The sequence below is a fragment of the Ovis canadensis genome, chromosome 5 (genome assembly GCF_042477335.2).
Source record: "Ovis canadensis isolate MfBH-ARS-UI-01 breed Bighorn chromosome 5, ARS-UI_OviCan_v2, whole genome shotgun sequence".
Taxonomy (NCBI): Eukaryota; Metazoa; Chordata; class Mammalia; order Artiodactyla; family Bovidae; genus Ovis; species Ovis canadensis.
The window spans coordinates 67,774,620-67,793,461 of NC_091249.1; the positions used below are offsets into that span (position 1 = coordinate 67,774,620).

At 38.9% G+C, this 18,842-nt stretch overlaps 1 pseudogene; it reads left to right on the forward strand.

Annotated features, from left to right (window-relative positions):
- Positions 1-16,602: 16,602 nt before the first annotated feature.
- Positions 16,603-17,473, forward strand: LOC138441613 (phosphatidylinositol N-acetylglucosaminyltransferase subunit Y-like; annotated as a pseudogene).
- The last annotated feature ends 1,369 nt before the right edge of the window (positions 17,474-18,842 follow it).

The window sequence follows — 18,842 nt, forward strand, 5'->3', positions numbered from 1 at the left end:
AGTCCAGTGTTTCTCATGATGTACTCTGCATATAAGTTAAATAAGCAGGGTGACAATATACAGCCTTGACGTACTCCTTTTCCTATTTGGAACCAGTATGTTGTTGCATGTCCAGTTCTAACTGTTGCTTCCTGACCTGCATATAGGTTTCTCAAGAGGCAGGTCAGGTGGTCTGGTATTCCCATCTCTTTCAGAATTTCCCACAGTTTATTGTGATCCACACAGTCAAAGGCTTTGGCATAGTCAATAAAGCAGAAATAGATGTTTCTCTGGAACTCTCTTGCTTTTTCCATGATCCAGCAGATATTGGCAATTTGATCTCTGGTTCTTCTGCCTTTTCTAAAACCAGCTTGAACATCTGGAAGTTCATGGTTCATGTATTGCTGAAGCCTGGCTTGGAGAATTTTGAGCATTACTTTACTAGTGTGTGAGATGACTGGAATTGTGTGGTAGTTTGAACATTCTTTGGCATTGCCTTTCTTTGAGATTGGAATGAAAACTGACCTTTTCCAGTCCTGTGGCCACTGCTGAGTTTTCCAAATTTGCTGGCATATTGAGTGCAGCACTTTCATAGCATCATCTTTCAGGATTTGAAAGAGCTCAACTAGAATTCCATGACCTCCACTAGCTTTGTTCGTAGTGATGCTTTCTAAGGCCCACTTGACTTCACACTCTAGGATGTCTGGCTCTAGGTGAGTGATCACACCATCGTGATTATCTGGGTTGTGAAGATCTTTTTTGTACAGTTCTTCTGTGTATTCTTGCCACCTCCTCTTAATATCTTCTGCTTCTGTTAGGTCCATACCATTTCTGTTCTTTATTGTGCCCATCTTTGCATGAAATGTTCCCTTGGTATCTCTAATTTTCTTGAAGAGATCTCTCATCTTTCCCATTCTGTTGTTTTCCTCTATTTCTTTGCATTGATCATTGAGGAAGGCTTTCTTATCTCTTCTTGCTATTCTTTGGAACTCTGCATTCAGATGCTTATATCTTTCCTTTTCTCCTTTGCTTTTCCTTCTCTTCTTCACAGCTATTTGTAAGGCCTCCCCAGACAGCCAGTTTGCTTTTTTGCATTTCTTTTCTATGGGGATGGTCTTGATCCCTGTCTCCTATACAATGTCACAAACTTCCATCCATAGTTCATCAGGCACTCTGTCTATCAGATCTAGGCCCTTAAATCTATCTCTCACTTCCACTGTATAATCATAAGGGATTTGATTTAGGTCATACCTGAATGGTCTAGTGGTTTCTCCTACTTTCTTCAACTTAAGTCTGAATTTGGCAATAAGGAGTTCATGATCTGAGCCACAGTCAGCTCCTGGTCTTGTTTTTGTTGACTGTATAGAGCTTCTGTATCTTTGGCTGCAAAGAATATAATCAATCTGATTTCGGTGTTGACTATCTGGTGTTGTCCATGTGTAGAGTCTTCTCTTGTGTTGTTGGAAGAGGGTGTTTGCTGTGACCAGTGCATTCTCTTGGCAAAACTCTATTAGCCTTTGCCCTGCTTCTTTCTGTTTTCCAAGGCCAAATTTGCCTGTTACTCCAGGTGTTTCTTCACTTCCTACTTTTGCATTCCAGTCCCCTATAATGAAAAGGACATCTTTTTTGGGTGTTAGTTCTAAAAGGTCTTGTAGGTCTTCATAGAACCGTTCAACTTCAGCTTCTTCAGTGTTACTGGTTGGGGCATAGACTTGGATTACTGTGATATTGAATGCTTTGCCTTGGAAATGAACAAAGGTCATTCTGTCATTTTTGAGATTGCATCCAAGTACTGCATTTTGGACTCTTTTGTTGACCATGATGGCTACTCCATTTCTTCTGAGGGATTCCTGCCTGCAGTAGTAGATATAGCTAGAATTAGGCCTCTTAAAAAAATCTTTCATTTTTTAATTAGAAAGAAGAAACTATGAAAAATCAGCTAAATGATAAGTGCCGTAAATTATGGCATCAGAAAAATAGGCAAAGCTGTTTCTAGCAATGAAACTTACTTACAACTAAGAACTGCTCAAGAAAGCACAGGCTATTTCCAGTAACACATAAACATAGATGCCTTGGGTGGCACCTTAGTTTCTCCTGTAATGAACAATATTATTGCTTAAAAAAAAAAAAAGGTATTTTCTCAACTGAATGAAAGCAAGAAGAGATCATACAGTAGATTTGTTTAGGCTGGCACCTGATTCCAGAGCTATAGTTGTTTGCCTTATTGTGAGTTGAGGATCCAGGGCAAAGCTTTCCCAACAATGGGGAACTACAAGGGAATATGGGTGCTCCTCTCCATTATTCAGTCAGATCAAGTAAAATCCTTTGGCTCCTTCTGACAGTCTGCTACTCAGAATTAAGAGAATGTTTCATGCTCATTATACTGCCTTGGAGTTGGTCTTCAGTAAATGTTTGTTGGGTGAGCAAGTAGAAATAATTCAGTTCATTGGAGTTCAATGCTTGATTTGAACCTCTAATAAACCAGAGCCATGGTCTGCCCTTTATTAGAACTACTCATGCCTAGTCTCTTTTCTATCCATATTGGAGAAGGCAGCAGGCAAGGTTTAGTCATTTTGGAATCCCAAATACCTTACGTGTAGTAGGAGCATAGTACATATTTTTGCAATTGTGTTAGCTCAAATTGCTTTTAAACTCCTTTAAAAGGGACCCTAAGGAGAGCCGATGCACAATCTTTTCTTCTATTGCCAAAAGGACATCCATGAAGAGTCTCTATGCACCCTTATTATTCACCCAGAGATTTCCAGAGCACTACTCTCTTCAAGGCAGGGCAACAGATATACTAATGACCCAGGCAAGGTTGCTGCCCTCCAGAAATTCACTATTTGGTGGGGAAAAAGATGGAACACATACAAAGATAAATAGGAGATAGAGCAAACTGTGATCATGTGCCAGCCAAGAGGTAAAACCAACAGTGAGAGGAGACTGCTACATCAAAGTGAGTTGTCACTTAGAAAAAATATTTAGATTGAACATTTTAAAGATAAGCAGGTACAACTTTTTAAAGATAAGCAAGTACAGAAAGATGGCAGAAAGAACTATCCTTCTACCACTGCCAGCTTCCTGGTCCAAAGAATCTCTGGAATCTCTACCTAATGGAAAACTGATCAGACTTGAATGCATGGCCATAACTTTTGAAGATCCTCTTTGCTCCTACTTTTCTATACCCATCTGGGAACAACTTATATAAAATAACTTGCTAGAAATGAGTGGTTTGGACTTTTTTTTTTTACATTGCATCCCAAAATATGATTCCTATAAAGACAGAAAAACTCTAAGAAGAATGCATGCTAGGATTATGGTTTTCCAAATACTGGATTAGTTCGAAGTAGCAAAGAACCAGACAGTGTATGTGGGGGAAAATCTTAGCCCCATAAAACTAAGCCACATTAGATGCATCGCTATTTGACACTGGGAACTGAGCTGCAAGTTAGAAACAACCACTACAAGAAGTTAGAAAAAAATTTGATCCACAACAAAAGGGGGGATGATAGGGTCAGGGGAGATCCATACAATCAGTCTATGGACAAATGCCAGCTTTCAAAAGATCTCCCCTTGTTTGAAGATGAAAAAAAAATGACCCCAAACACACCCAAGGGTCTTATGAAAATACACTGCAAAACAATGGCAAGAAAAAAAAATCATTTTGAAGCTTTGGAAGAACAGATCTCTAAAAATGATCTGTACAGAACTCAGAAGAAAATTTTATAATATCATGTGATGTCATTAGTGTGCTGCTACAAGATATGATTGAAATGAAACCGGAGAAGAAAGTTATTATGAGAATAAGCTGAGATGTAAACAGAGTATAGTGTAATGAGAGTGAGCCAAGAAAAAAAGGGAGCTGGATAATATTATTACAAATTGCAAGGAGACTGTAAACTTGTAATAAGACCATCTAAATCCACCTCAGAGGTAGTAAAATAAGGCCTGTCAGTACAGAAAATTAAATCCGTAACTTGGAAATGCTTTCTGAGGATATAGGAGAAAATACTAAAAGATCAAGAGGTGAAAGAAGGTGGTAAGTAAGCAGAAGGAAGAAAGAACAGAGAGATACCTAAGAACTGAGGAATCTCAAGAAGCAAGATAGAGCAATTGGAACAAATGCATTAGAATAAGAAATGATTGGGGGCAAAGAAAAATTTCAAAGATGAGTCAAGAATGAATTAGCATAATATAAAATAATGGATAGTAATAATACAGATTCCTTGAACATCTATCTAAAGATTTTGTTCATGTTAATTTCATTAACTCACAACTTCATATTAATAAAGTTATGTCCATTCAATCAATGGTGCCATCCAACCAACTCATCCTCTGTTGTCCCCTTCTCCTCCTACCTTCAATCTTTCCCAGCATCAGGGTCTTTTCCAATGAGTCAGTTCTTCACATCAGGTGGCCAAAGTATTTGAGCCTCAGGTTCAGCATTAGTCCTTCTAATGAATATTCAGGATTGATTTCCTTTAGGATTGACTGGTTTGATCTCCTTGCTGTCCAAGGGACTCTCAAGAGTCTTCTCCAACACTACACTTCAAAAGCACCAATTGTTTGATGCTCAGTTTTCTATATGGCCCAACTCATACATCCATATATGACTTCTGGAAAAACCATAGCTTTGACTAGACTGACTTTTGTTAGCAAAGTAATGCCTCTGCTTTTTAACATGCTGTCTAGGTTGGTCATCACTTTTCTTCCAAGGAGCAAGCATTTTTCAATTTCCTGGCTGCAGTCACCATCTGCAGTGATTTTGGAGCCCAGGAAAATAAAATCTGTCATTGTTTCCATTATTTCCTCATCTATTTGCCATGAAGTGATGGGACTGGATGCCATGATCTTCATTTTTTGAATGCTGAGTTTTAAGCCAGTTTTTTCACTCTCCTCTTTCACTTTCATCAAGAAGCTCTACTGAGACTTTTTTTCCCTTCAGTGTAGTCTCTGTGCCTAAGAGTTACCTAACAGTCTTAAATAAATAAACTGTTGTTATGTTTAAACTAGTTAGGATGGCGTCTGCTTTGCCCCCAGCAAGCCACCTAGATTTGAGTTCTGCTCTAGTTATCAACAGAAGTCATATACTCTCTCTAAGCTTCAGTTTCTGCATATCATATCTTACTTGATTAACACAATAACCTTATGAGATTGAGTCTGTCTTCCTCAAAGACCCCAACCATACTTCACTAAGGCAATATAAATGCTTTCCTCATTCTCAGTTGAAAGTCACACTCACTAGACTATGTCTACCCTCCAACTCTTCTATTTGCAAAGATATGCTAATTTGGGCCTAGAGATGCAGTGAACTGGAATCCTAGAACTGGGTGGGGGTGGGGGCAGGGTAAGGTTTTAAAGAACTTCTAGCTCAACCACTCATCTGATATATGGGAAGTCAACACTGGGAACTCTTATGTTGATATATTTGCAATCTGTCTAAAGCTGAACTTACCCTGAGCCTGCTTTTTGCCACAAGTGTGCAGCAAAACATGACATTAACCAGTTGTTTTGTCTACATGTCACCTAATTTGAGCACCCTTGATAAACTGACTGTAGTGATTAGTTATTCATTTACTGGAGAAGTTCATCCCAAACGCCTATGCCAGAAAATGGCAGACATAACAATCTTATGAGGCATTTTCCTGAGAAAAGCTGGTCTGGAGCTTCACTTCTGCCAATCACTATCACCTTCACTGACAAGGTGATATCTAGCAGCTCAAACAGAAATGGTAAAAAGAGCCAAGCCTGGCAATAATACAAACTGTATAACCCAAACTGTTCCAAATTGAACCTTAGGCAGTTTCTCCAAATGAATTATTCACTAACTTGCCCAAGGCCTAGAAAGCTTCTCCATAAATTTTCCTTTGTATATTTATAATTACAGACCTCTCTCTGAATTGTTGTCCTTTGCCCTGGGTAGCATTTCACACTAAATGTAACACAGAGGTCACATCCCTTTGCTTCCCTAAGGTATTTTTACTGTGGGCTCTAATTTTTTGGCTTCCATTCAGTGACCACATTTGCTTTCTGAGCACTAAGTTATCTTCTCATTTTATGAATGTGGGCTGACACAGATGCCACCTGGCAACATGAGAAGATGCTGAAGGCAAGGAAAGGCCTTGTAGATTAAGACCACAAACTGAGCTCAGGCTCTGAAACCCTCCAGTGCCCAGCTTTCAGGAGCTAGGGATGGTCATTACATCTATTCTTAGGATCAACATCTCAGAGGATGTCTACACCATTGCTTTGAGGTAGACATTCTGGGAATGAGATTTAAGAGTGGACTCTTACTACCCAGTGGACTATTTGGTTTCATCTGGAGATGGATTCTGCCATCCCCAGAGTGTCTATGTGCATGCATGCACATGTACACACACGTACACACATAAGACTAAACAGTGTCAGCCTGCTTGTCTGCATGTAAACAAATTCATCCTCAATGACTCCTTCCCCTCCCTCCTGCATTCTGGGTTGGCCCTCAGTTCTAAGTAATGCTCTTACATTGCCCAGTTCCTTTTCCAATGATTAAATTGAAACTTCTTCTCAGTATTGAAAAATCGTTCACACTAAGACTTGATGACCCCTACCGTTTCTGTTATCTCTGAACTTCTCATGACTCTTTCTCACGCATCAGTAATGGGCCCTGACTAACCTCTCCTCTGGGACCACTTCTGCCATCATGACTGTAGACCTTAGCCTCCACATGATGGCCTATCTACCATTTTGGCTTCTCAGTCCTTTAGCTCAAATGACTGTTTAACCACTTTAACCTCAGACAGCCATTCATGTGGTCACTTCCTAGACATATTTTTATCATCAGAAACTGTGCCACTTGTAAAATCTCCAGTTCATACTTTGAACTTGCTGTTCACCCTTACAGTAATTTCTTGCTAATATTTCCCCTCTAACAGTTCTTTAACCCCACTGACTTCTCTATCACATTACTATCATTTTTATAAATTATCTCTGCTTCATGTCCTAACTTTCCTCTTATTATCCTTCCCAAATCCCATAATGCACCACTCAAATAACTGCTTTTAAAACACCTTATTTTCTTTGCCCTAGTCTCTTTCTGTTACACTTGCCTGGCAAATAACAACCATAATTACACTCAGATATACCTTTACTGTACATAGTCTCCTATGCAGATAAATTTTACTGGAGAAAATTAGCAAGAATTAATTAGCAACAGTTAGCAAATGTACTAACTGGACTTATGTAAAATTTATGACCACAAATATTACATGGGCATTCAATATTGTATAGCAATCTTATATACTTCTTCAGTAAATTAACTTTCCCACTCTTCAAAATGGCTATTTCATACTTTTCTTTTTTCTCAAATCTCCACCACAGTCTTCTCTCTCTACTCTCTGCTGATAACTTTGCCTCAGAATTCAAAGGTAAAAGTTGCAGTGAGATCAGAACAGTCTCATCTTCCCACTATCAATTCTGCCAACTTATCCACAGCATATGTTCTAAATCCCTGCATGTGAAAATGAAAGCGGTATCCCTGTTCTTAACAAAGAAAACACTTTTCCTTGTGCATTGGATCCCATCTCATCTCAACTTCTCAAGTACTCTGAGGCAAGTGTCTTCTAATGTGACACAGCTGGGGCCCACACTTGATCCATAAATCAAAACGCTAGTTAAAGCTGGGTATCGGGAAAGTCCCCTGGAGAAGGAAATGGCAATCCACTCCAGCATTCTTGCCTGGAAAATCCCATGGACGGAGGAGCCTGATAGGCTACTTTCCATGGGGTCGCAAAGAGTCAGACATGACTGAGCGACTTCACTTCACTTCACTTCATCATTAAAATAATTATAACTAACGTATACCATTCATTCATTTGCCAGTCTTTTGCAGGACAAAACTTGCAGTTCTGGTTCTCCTTTTGCATACACTGTGTCATCTATAAATTTTAGGGTTTTTTTTTCTTTTCAGTTCAGGGAGAATGGAAAGATGCTTAAAAATGATCTGAGGCCAACATCCTTGATTGTTACGAGTTCCCCAATTATTTATAGTTGTGTTGCTCATAACAATAGACAAATGTTTTTAGTAACTTACTAAAAAACTCTTTTCAAAGCATTCAGCTAATGTTTCAAGCAATTTTTTCAATGGTTTTTTCATTTTATGTAGTATTTCATTACATTACATAACTATAGTAATGAATACAATAGGCTGTACTGGTCGACTAGGGCTGCCATACCAAAACACCCAGACTGAGTGGCTTGAAAAACAGAAATTTATTTCTTACAGTTCTGAAGGCTAGAAATCCAAGATTAAGATATCATCAGGTTTGGTTTCCTGGATGAGACGATGGCCTTTGGCTTACAGATGGGCACCTTCTGGCTGTTGTCACATAAGGCATTTTCCCTCAGTGCACGTGTTCCTGGTACCTCTCTTCCTCTTCCTGAAAGGATACCAGTCCTACTGGCTTCGTAGGTGGCACAGTGGTAAAGGATCTGCTTGCTAGCACACAAGAGACTTGGGTCCAGGAACGGCTACCGACCCCAGTATTCCTGCCTGGAGAATCCCATGGACACAGGAGCCTGGTGGGCTACAGTCCCTGAAGTTGCAAAGAGTCAGACATGACTGAGCACAGCACCTACTAGATTAGTGCCCCACATTTAGGATCTCATTTAACTTTTCAAAGCATCCTTAAAGGTGCTATCTCCAATTACAATCCATTGGAGGTTAGGACTCCAACATAATGGACTAAGGTGGAGGGCAACATTAAGTCTATAAATTAGGCTTAGCAGTTTTGAAGATGAATTACAACTGCATCTTTGTAAACGATAGATCAAACTGAAAACCGCAGTTATTCATGGGCTTCAGAGTGTGAAATACCAGTCATGGGGATCACTGCTTTACCCACCCCCCCCCCCACTGAAAAAAATGGACAAAGACTGCTAATCCAATCTGAAGTAGAGGTTGATTAAGAGAATTTCAATCATACTAGTATATCTACATTATCAGATTTTCCCCCTCTACTAAATGAGTTACATCTCTGTATAAATATGGTTTAAAATAATATTTTAGAAAAGATTTTCAAAATGAACCCTTCCTTGGTCCCATGTCCTTCGGCTGCTGCTCTGTTTCTTTTCTCTTTCCTCCCCTCCCAATCCCTCTTAACCCATTTACTCTCTCTCAAGCCACAAAAGAACTGTACATATTTGGTGTCCATCTTTATTTCATCCTTTGCTATCCACTCTGATTGGGCATAATGGTCCTTTTCAAGGTCACTATAATTTTCATCTTGCCAAAGTCAATGGTTAATTTTTTGTTCTATCTTGAATTCTCCTTGGATATTTACAAAGTCGATTGTTCCACCTTTTAAAAAAATGTTTTAATTTCTGGCTCAGTGACAGCCTCCTTCCTGTTTTCAATCCCCTACTATCACATTAGCCCTCCAGTCTTGGAGTGTCCATGGCTCTGTCCTTGGCTCTCTCATCATCTTTTTTTACATTCTATCCTCAATGCAATTCTCATCCCATCTAGACTTGAAAAACCACTCTGACATTCATAATTCTCCTACATCTCTTCTCTCATGACCACACTCATATATCTAACTGCCTATCTAACATCTCCACTTAGATGCCAAACGGCTTCTCAAATGGAAAGGGACCAAATTAGAATTTGTGCTTCCCACTCCTGCCTTCAATACAGAAAAACTCTCTTCTTTGCAGCCATTCCATGTTCAGCACTGGGGCCACAACATCACCAGTTACACAAATCAATGGTGTAGGAGACACTCAGATTTCCTTTTGTTCCTAACATTCTACACCCATTCATTAGAAAGTCCTTTCAGTCCTTCCCCAGAACATATCCCAAATCCCACCTCTTCTTATCATCTCCATGCCACCTCTCTTGTTGTAGCTACTTATCTCTCCCCTGGGTCACTTCTACAGCGCTAAGTCATCTTCCTGTCTCCATTCTTGCCAGTATAACCACTACAGTCCATCGTCTACAAATAAGGCTTCTAAAATGTAAACCGGATCATACCCCTCCCCTACAATAAAATTCTATAATGGTCTCCATTATTTTTGAACAGACTCTAAATTCCTCCACTTGACTACAAGGTGATCTGACCTCTACTGACTTTTTGATCTCACATTTCTTTATTCTCTTCATTATCCGCTAGCTTTCGGTCAAACTGGCTTTCTGTCCACCCCTCAAACACACCAAACTAGTTCTCTTCTGAGAGCCTTTCCATATGTGGATTCTTCTTCTTGAAGCATTCTTTTCTTAGATCCTTGAAGAGTGGCCTTAAATTTTCTTGTCTGATTGAATAAACGTAAATGACTGCTATGACTAACTGCATTGTGCAATTTTTTTTAAAGGCCAGACAAAATCTTAACCTAAATGAATTTAATTTTATGAATGGAAAGGGGGGTGTCATTATGTTTGATGAAGGAAAAAGGGAAGTATAGTAGCTTCCTAGGCTGGACCAGTCAGACCACATACACTTTCCTGGTTTTCTTGCTTCCTACCTTCACTTTTCTGCTTGTGGAAATTCAGTCCTGGTAAGTTCATGACTTGGACCTCCCATGTCAACCCAGTTCAGCATAATCTGGGAAAACACTCTACTTGCTATCTCCCTGCCATCCTCCAGACATCTCCTTGGGATATCCTCCCAGCCAGGCTTCGGAACCAGCTATATAATATGTGGGGCCCAATGAAAAATGAAAATGTGAGGTTCCTTTTTCAAAATTATTAAGGATTTCAAGATGGTGATAGCAGAGCATTAATCCAAGAGTGAATTCCTTCTAAATACAGGACTCTGGTGACTGCATAGGTCACATACCTTTGAAGTTAGTTTCTTAGGCCCTTCTTTGACATCAGGCTCATTTTCTTTCTGATGCATCTTCTTTTTTTTTTTTTTTTTGCTTTTTATTTTTTTTTTTTTTGGTTTTTTTTTTGATTTTTTTTTTATTTTTTTTAATTTTAGTTTTTTATTTTTTAAATTTTAAAATCTTTAATTCTTACATGCATTCCCAAACATGAACCCCCCTCCCACCTCCCTCCCCATAACAACTTTCTGGGTCATCCCCATGCACCAGCCCCAAGCATGCTGCATCCTGCGTCAGACATAGACTGGCGATTCAATTCACATGATAGTATACATGTTAGAATGTCATTCTCCCAAATCATCCCACCCTCTCCCTCTCCCTCTGAGTCCAAAAGTCCGTTATACACATCTGTGTCTCTTTCCCTGTCTTGCATACAGGGTCGTCATTGCCATCTTCCTAAATTCCATATATATGTGTTAGTATACTGTATTGGTGTTTTTCTTTCTGGCTTACTTCACTCTGTATAATCGGCTCCAGTTTCATCCATCTCATCAGAACTGATTCAAATGAATTCTTTTTAACGGCTGAGTAATACTCCATTGTGTATATGTACCACAGCTTTCTTATCCATTCATCTGCTGATGGACATCTAGGTTGTTTCCATGTCCTGGCTATTATAAACAGTGCTGCAATGAACATTGGGGTACATGTGTCTCTTTCAATTCTGGTTTCCTCGGTGTGTATGCCCAGCAGTGGGATTGCTGGGTCATAAGGTAGTTCTATTTGCAATTTTTTAAGGAATCTCCACACCGTTCTCCATAGTGGCTGTACTAGTTTGCATTCCCACCAACAGTGTAGGAGGGTTCCCTTTTCTCCACACCCTCTCCAGCATTTATTGCTTGCAGATTTTTGGATCGCAGCCATTCTGACTGGTGTGAAGTGGTACCTCATTGTGGTTTTGATTTGCATTTCTCTAATAATGAGTGATGTTGAGCATCTTTTCATGTGTTTGTTAGCCATCCGTATGTCTTCTTTGGAGAAATGTCTATTTAGTTCTTTGGCCCATTTTTTGATTGGGTCGTTTATTTTTCTGGAATTGAGCTGCAGAAGTTGCTTGTATATTTTTGAGATTAGTTGTTTGTCAGTTGCTTCATTTGCTATTATTTTCTCCCATTCAGAAGGCTGTCTTTTCACCTTGCTTATATTTTCCTTTGTTGTGCAGAAGCTTTTAATTTTAATTAGATCCCATTTGTTTATTTTTGCTTTTATTTCCAGCATTCTGGGAGGTGGATCATAGAGGATCCTGCTGTGATTTATGTCTGAGAGTGTTTTGCCTATGTTCTCCTCTAGGAGTTTTATAGTTTCTGATCTTACATTTAGATCTTTAATCCATTTTGAGTTTATTTTTGTGTGCGGTGTTAGAAAGTGATCTAGTTTCATTCTTTTACAAGTGGTTGACCAGTTTTCCCAGCACCACTTGTTAAACAGATTGTCTTTACTCCATTGTATATTCTTGCCTCCTTTGTCAAAGATAAGGTGTCCATATGTGTGTGGATTTACCTCTGGGCTTTCTATTTTGTTCCATTGATCTATATGTCTGTCTTTGTGCCAGTACCATACTGTCTTGATGACTGTGGCTTTGTAGTAGAGCCTGAAGTCAGGCAAGTTGATTCCTCCAGTTCCATTCTTCTTTCTCAAGATTGCTTTGGCTATTCGAGGTTTTTTGTATTTCCATACAAATCTTGAAATTATTTGTTCTAGTTCTGTGAAAAATGTGGCTGGTAGCTTGATAGGGATTGCATTGAATTTGTAAATTGCTTTGGGTAGTATACTCATTTTCACTATATTGATTCTTCCAATCCATGAACATGGTATATTTCTCCATCTATTAGTGTCCTCTTTGATTTCTTTCATCAGTGTTTTATAGTTTTCTATATACAGGTCTTTAGTTTCTTTAGGTAGAACACACAAGGGGATTCCCATAAGGATAACAGCTGATCTGTCAATAGAAACTCTTCAGGCCAGGAGGGAATGGCAAGACATACTTAAAGTGATGAAAGACAATAACCTACAGCCCAGATTACTGTACCCAGCAAGGATCTCATTCAAATACGAAGGAGAAATCAAAAGCTTTACAGACAAGCAAAAGCTGAGAGAATTCAGCACCACCAAACCAGCTCTCCAACAAATTCTAAAGGATATCCTCTAGACAGGAAACACGAAAAGGGTGTATAAACCCGAACCCAAAACAATAAAGTAAATGGCAACGGGATCATACTTATCAATAATTACCTTAAACGTAAATGGGTTGAACGCCCCAACCAAAAGACAAAGACTGGCCGAATGGATACAAAAACAAGACCCCTCTATATGCTGCTTACAAGAGACCCACCTCAAAACAAGGGACACATACAGACTGAAAGTGAAGGGCTGGAAAAAGATATACCACGCGAATAGAGACCAAAAGAAAGCAGGAGTGGCAATACTCATATCCGATAAAATAGACTTTAAAACAAAGGCTGTGAAAAGAGACAAAGAAGGCCACTACATAATGATCAAAGGAACAATCCAAGAAGAAGATATAACAATTATAAATATATATGCACCCAATATAGGAGCACCACAATATGTAAGACAAATGCTAACAAGTATGAAAGGGGAAATCAACAATAACACAATAATAGTGGGAGACTTTAATACCCCACTCACACCTATGGACAGATCAACTAAACAGAAAATTAACAAAGAAACGCAAACTTTAAATGATACATTAGATCAGTTAGACCTAATTGATATCTATAGGACATTTCACCCCAAAACAACGAATTTCACCTTTTTTTCAAGTGCTCATGGAACCTTCTCCAGGATAGATCACATCCTGGGCCATAAATCTAAACTTGATAAATTCAAGAAAGTCGAAATCATTCCAAGCATCTTTTCTGACCATAATGCATTAAGATTAGATCTCAATTACAGGAGGAAAACTATTAAAAATTCCAACATATGGAGGTTGAACAACACACTTCTGAATAACCAACAAATCACAGAAGAAATCAAAAAAGAAATCAAAATATGCATAGAAACTAATGAAAATGAAAACACAACAACCCAAAACCTGTGGGACACTATAAAAGCAGTGCTAAGAGGAAAGTTCATAGCAATACAGGCATACCTCAAGAAACAAGAAAAAAGTCAAATAAATAACCTAACTCTACAACTAAAGCAACTAGAAAAGGAAGAGTTGGAGAACCCCAGAGTTAGTAGAAGGAAAGAAATCTTAAAAATTAGGGCAGAAATAAATGCAAAAGAAACAAAAGAGACCATAGCAAAAATCAACAAAGCCAAAAGCTGGTTCTTTGAAAGGATAAATAAAATTGACAAACCATTAGCCAGACTCATCAAGAAGCAAAGAGAGAAAAATCAAATCAATAAAATTAGAAATGAAAATGGAGAGATCACAACAGACAACACAGAAATACAAAGGATCATAAGAGACTACTATCAGCAGTTGTATGCCAATAAAATGGACAACGTGGAAGAAATGGACAAATTCTTAGAAAAGTACAATTTTCCAAAACTGAACCAGGAAGAAATAGAAAATCTTAACAGACCCATCACAAGCACGGAAATTGATACTGTAATCAGAAATCTTCCAGCAAACAAAAGCCCAGGTCCAGATGGCTTCACAGCTGAATTCTACCAAAAATTTAGAGAAGAGCTAACACCTATCCTCCTCAAACTCTTCCAGAAAATTGCAGAGGAAGGTAAACTTCCAAACTCATTCTATGAGGCCACCATCACCCTAATACCAAAACCTGACAAAGATGTCACAAAAAAGGAAAACTACAGGCCAATATCTCTGATGAACATAGATGCAAAAATCCTCAACAAAATTCTAGCAATCAGAATCCAACAACACATTAAAAAGATCATACACCATGACCAAGTGGGCTTTATCCCAGGGATGCAAGGATTCTTCAATATCTGCAAATCAATCAATGTAATTCACCACATTAACAAATTGAAAAATAAAAACCATATGATTATCTCAATAGATGCAGAGAAGGCCTTTGACAAAATTCAACATCCATTTATGATAAAAACTCTCCAGAAAGCAGGAATAGAAGGAACATACCTCAACATAATAAAAGCTATCTATGACAAACCCACAGCAAACATTATCCTCAATGGTGAAAAATTGAAAGCATTTCCCCTAAAGTCAGGAACAAGACAAGGGTGTCCACTTTCACCGCTACTATTCAACATAGTTCTGGAAGTTTTGGCCACAGCAATCAGAGCAGAAAAAGAAATAAAAGGAATCCAAATCGGAAAAGAAGAAGTAAAACTCTCACTGTTTGCAGATGACATGATCCTCTACATGGAAAACCCTAAAGACTCCACCAGAAATTTACTAGAGCTAATCAATGAATATAGTAAAGTTGCAGGATATAAAATCAACACACAGAAATCCCTTGCATTCCTATACACGAATAATGAGAAAGTAGAAAAAGAAATTAAGGAAACAATTCCATTCACCATCTGATGCATCTTCTAACACACCTTTCAATCTCTCCTTCATTCTGACTTCTCTCTCTTGATTCCTGCCCCCAATACAACATTAATCCAATGTGTGAAAGGTGAAATGTTAGAGTGGAGAGAATCATGGGCAGAAGGAGCTGGAAGCTTGAAAAATCAGGGAATGAGGGTGGAGACACAAAGCATGGCAGGCAGGAAAATAAAAATGCTTGCTCACATTGTGGCAGGTAATAATCACCCAGAGCTTTAAAATCCCTGGATTCTGATATTTTGATATCTCTACAATCCTCCCAATTAGTTTTGTTCATATAAGGGACTAGACCCATAGTAAGAATGGTGCTTTGTTACAGTTAATTAGCTTGCCTTTATTGTTGTCATGAATTTTATCCTTTTTACATTGCCTAGAGGAAAAAAATCTCTCTTGTTATTCCAGATGCATGAGTCTATTTGCATTAATCTGTACACAAACTGAACTGTACAAATTTCCACTGTTTCTTTGCCTATTTCTTTTCACTGGGAGAGATTCATTTTGAAACTGAGTTCACACTTGAAGAATGAAGCCCAGCTCATTGCCAGCAGGCCTGGAATTCAGCTATTTTCAGTGTAAGCAGGACTTGAGCAAAGCTTAGATAAAAAGTAAAATATTGGGGCAACCAGAAGGAACTGTGTAGACTCAAGAGACTTTTGTGTTAGTGTTTTCCCTTCAATGGCTACTTATATTTGATGGGTCAAATGTAATTTTCTCCTCTTTCCCTTTGGCATTTCTTCAAATAATGTGTGTCACCACTAAAAGGCAGTCAGGACACTAGAGGTACTTTCAATGCTTAAAGTTTTCAGGGAATCTCATTTTCATATGAAAAAGAGGCTACTTTTTTCTTTCTTTTTGGGACATCACAGCTGTCTCTCTCCTCTTCCCCTAACTTCCCAGTGACTTAAAAAAAAATTTAGTCTGCCTCTGACCTATTTTGGTGACTTGGATCTCCATGGAGATGTCTGGATTCCTAATATAAAATATCTTCTGTCCAATTCCAATTACCCATTTACTTGAACAGTGAACACTGGCACAGAGATATTTTTGAGGAGCCAAAAAGCTAGAATACAAATAATCTGAGGTGACAGTGGTGCCACTGCCTCTTGGCAGCACCTCACATGTTCTTTAAGAAACCTTAGTTCTAAAGTATGCCACCCTACTCTCAACAATGACCTGTGCCTCTCATCCCTTCTATAGCGTGAATCCTAAGCCTAACTTTAGACTGACACCAGTCACTTAAGCTCTTTCTCCAGCCGACCATGTTGGAGGGTTAGTTTACAGTCTATAGGTGCCTCCATGACAATTTGATGCATGAGTAAGTTTGTGTCCCCCTGGTCAATATAAGCTCCAACTGTCCCTAAGCAGAAAACAGGAAAGAAATCTCTGAGCCAGAAATCAGCAAATAAGAGTAAGCCATTCACAGGGTAGCCGAGGGCATGCAGAGGCCCTGTTGCGGGCTACCCGCCCATGCTGAATGGAGTGTGCAATCAGCTTGCCTCTGTGCTGTGAGGGACAACCCAGCTGCCGTCCATGGTCACCCACTCCCTGCCCCCCACCCCAGGTGTCTGTATGCATCGGGGTCATCGCAATCAGCAAGAAAAGAATGAGAGGAAGGAGAAACCACCCCACACCTTTGACCCAGTGCTACTTGAGTTCCTAGTGTGCCTGCTCTCCAAGAAGCCACTCAGCTATGAAGCATTGACAAATGAATTGATTGATGAAGACTTAGGAATAGCCTATTCAATTATTGATAGGATTCCCAACATGATACCACAGGCAGCTAGGATGACACATCAAAATAAGAAGCAAGAAGAAATGGAGCATTAGATCATATTTAAAAACAACAACATGCAACTAAATATTGTAAATACCATCTACATTTTAAAAAGTCAGAGTGGCAGGTAATAAGTGGAGGAGAAGAATATTTCTGCCTCTTCCTATGTTGACTGTTTTTATTCCATTGGTAATCTTTGGCAGGACTGTTTTACTTGGCCTCTGTGAAAGAAAAGTTCCCACGGGGCTGCACTAGCACCGCGCTTTTACAGTCTGCTTTTGCCGATTACCATACCTGTTTATGTGTTCTTCCCTCTTTGGACTTGGATGGGTATTAAACATTTCAGGCATAATTAATGCAATCAGAGCCAAGATGGTATATCCTAATGATATGTTTGAATGTCTATCTCTGAAAGCTCAACTACATGGAAATACTGGAAACCCACTTAATTTGCAGGAAAATTGCTTTCCCTAACTTCTGTTAAAGGCTTAAGGACAATGGGAGGATTAAGCTGCAGAGGCTTCTTCATTGCACTTTGGTTTTGCCCATGTTTTTTGAAGGTTGTCATTTATACCTCAGGTATCAGAAGAAACATTTCAACAAAGTGCCTTGGAAATTAACAGCCCCAACCATCATCTGATGACTTACCCCATTCATAATTAAAAGTTCCCAATTTTAAATTTTATGTTTATTTTAGATTCAAAGTCTTTGGTAAAGTCAAATGTTAAGGACGACTCAAATAATTCCAAAGGAGCAATGTTGGAGTAGCTTAGAGAAATGCATTTGCACTAATGTGATATAAAATCATAATGAAATGAAAATTACATGGACTTGCCAAAATTCAGTTTGTAAAATCACCTTCATTTCTTTGGCATCAAATGCTTACATTAATTATAATAAAATAAGATATTGATGCTTTCCAAAAAAAAAAAAGAGTAACCCATTCAAACTAGATAGAACAGAAGAACATTTCTTGAAATGTTGTAATAGAAAGTCACTGAATCCATAAGAAGTGGACCTTAGGAGACGTGGCCAGACATAGGCTCTCCCCTCCCCATCTCTATTCTCTCTCCTCACCTCTCTCACTCACTTGCTCATGTACTCAACATCAGTATACATAGCAGGCAAGAGCGTGGACTCTGGCACTAGACTTTCTAGCTTTCCATCCTAACTAATCTGTGCTTCAGTGTTCTCTTCTGTAAAATAGTACATCAGCTCACTTCAGTCACTCAGTTGTTTCTGACTCTTTGCGACCCCATGAACTGCAGTACGGCCAGGCCTCCCTGTCCATCATCAACTCCCGGGTCCACCCAAACCCATGTCCATTGAGTCAGTGATGTCATCCAACCATCTCATCCTCTGTCATCCCCATTCTCCTCCTGCCCTCAATCTTTCCCAACATCAGAGTCTTTTCCAATGAGTCAGCTCTTTGCATCTACCTCAAGGTGTTATAAGGATTAAATGAGTTAATACATATAAAGTATTTTGCTCAACATTTTGCATCTATTAAGCTCCCCCTCAAACTAAGCTTTCTCTGCTTGTTTATCAGTACTCATGACTGAAGCATAGTGATCCCTGTTCTGGTTTTTATAAGGTCCAGAGTTCTCTGTTAATTGACTCTGGTATACTAGGTGACAAAAAAAAAAACCAACCAACTCTATGCAGTATTAAATTACAATTAGATTTTTTTTTACCAGTTGAAACTAATCAGAGTAAACAAATACT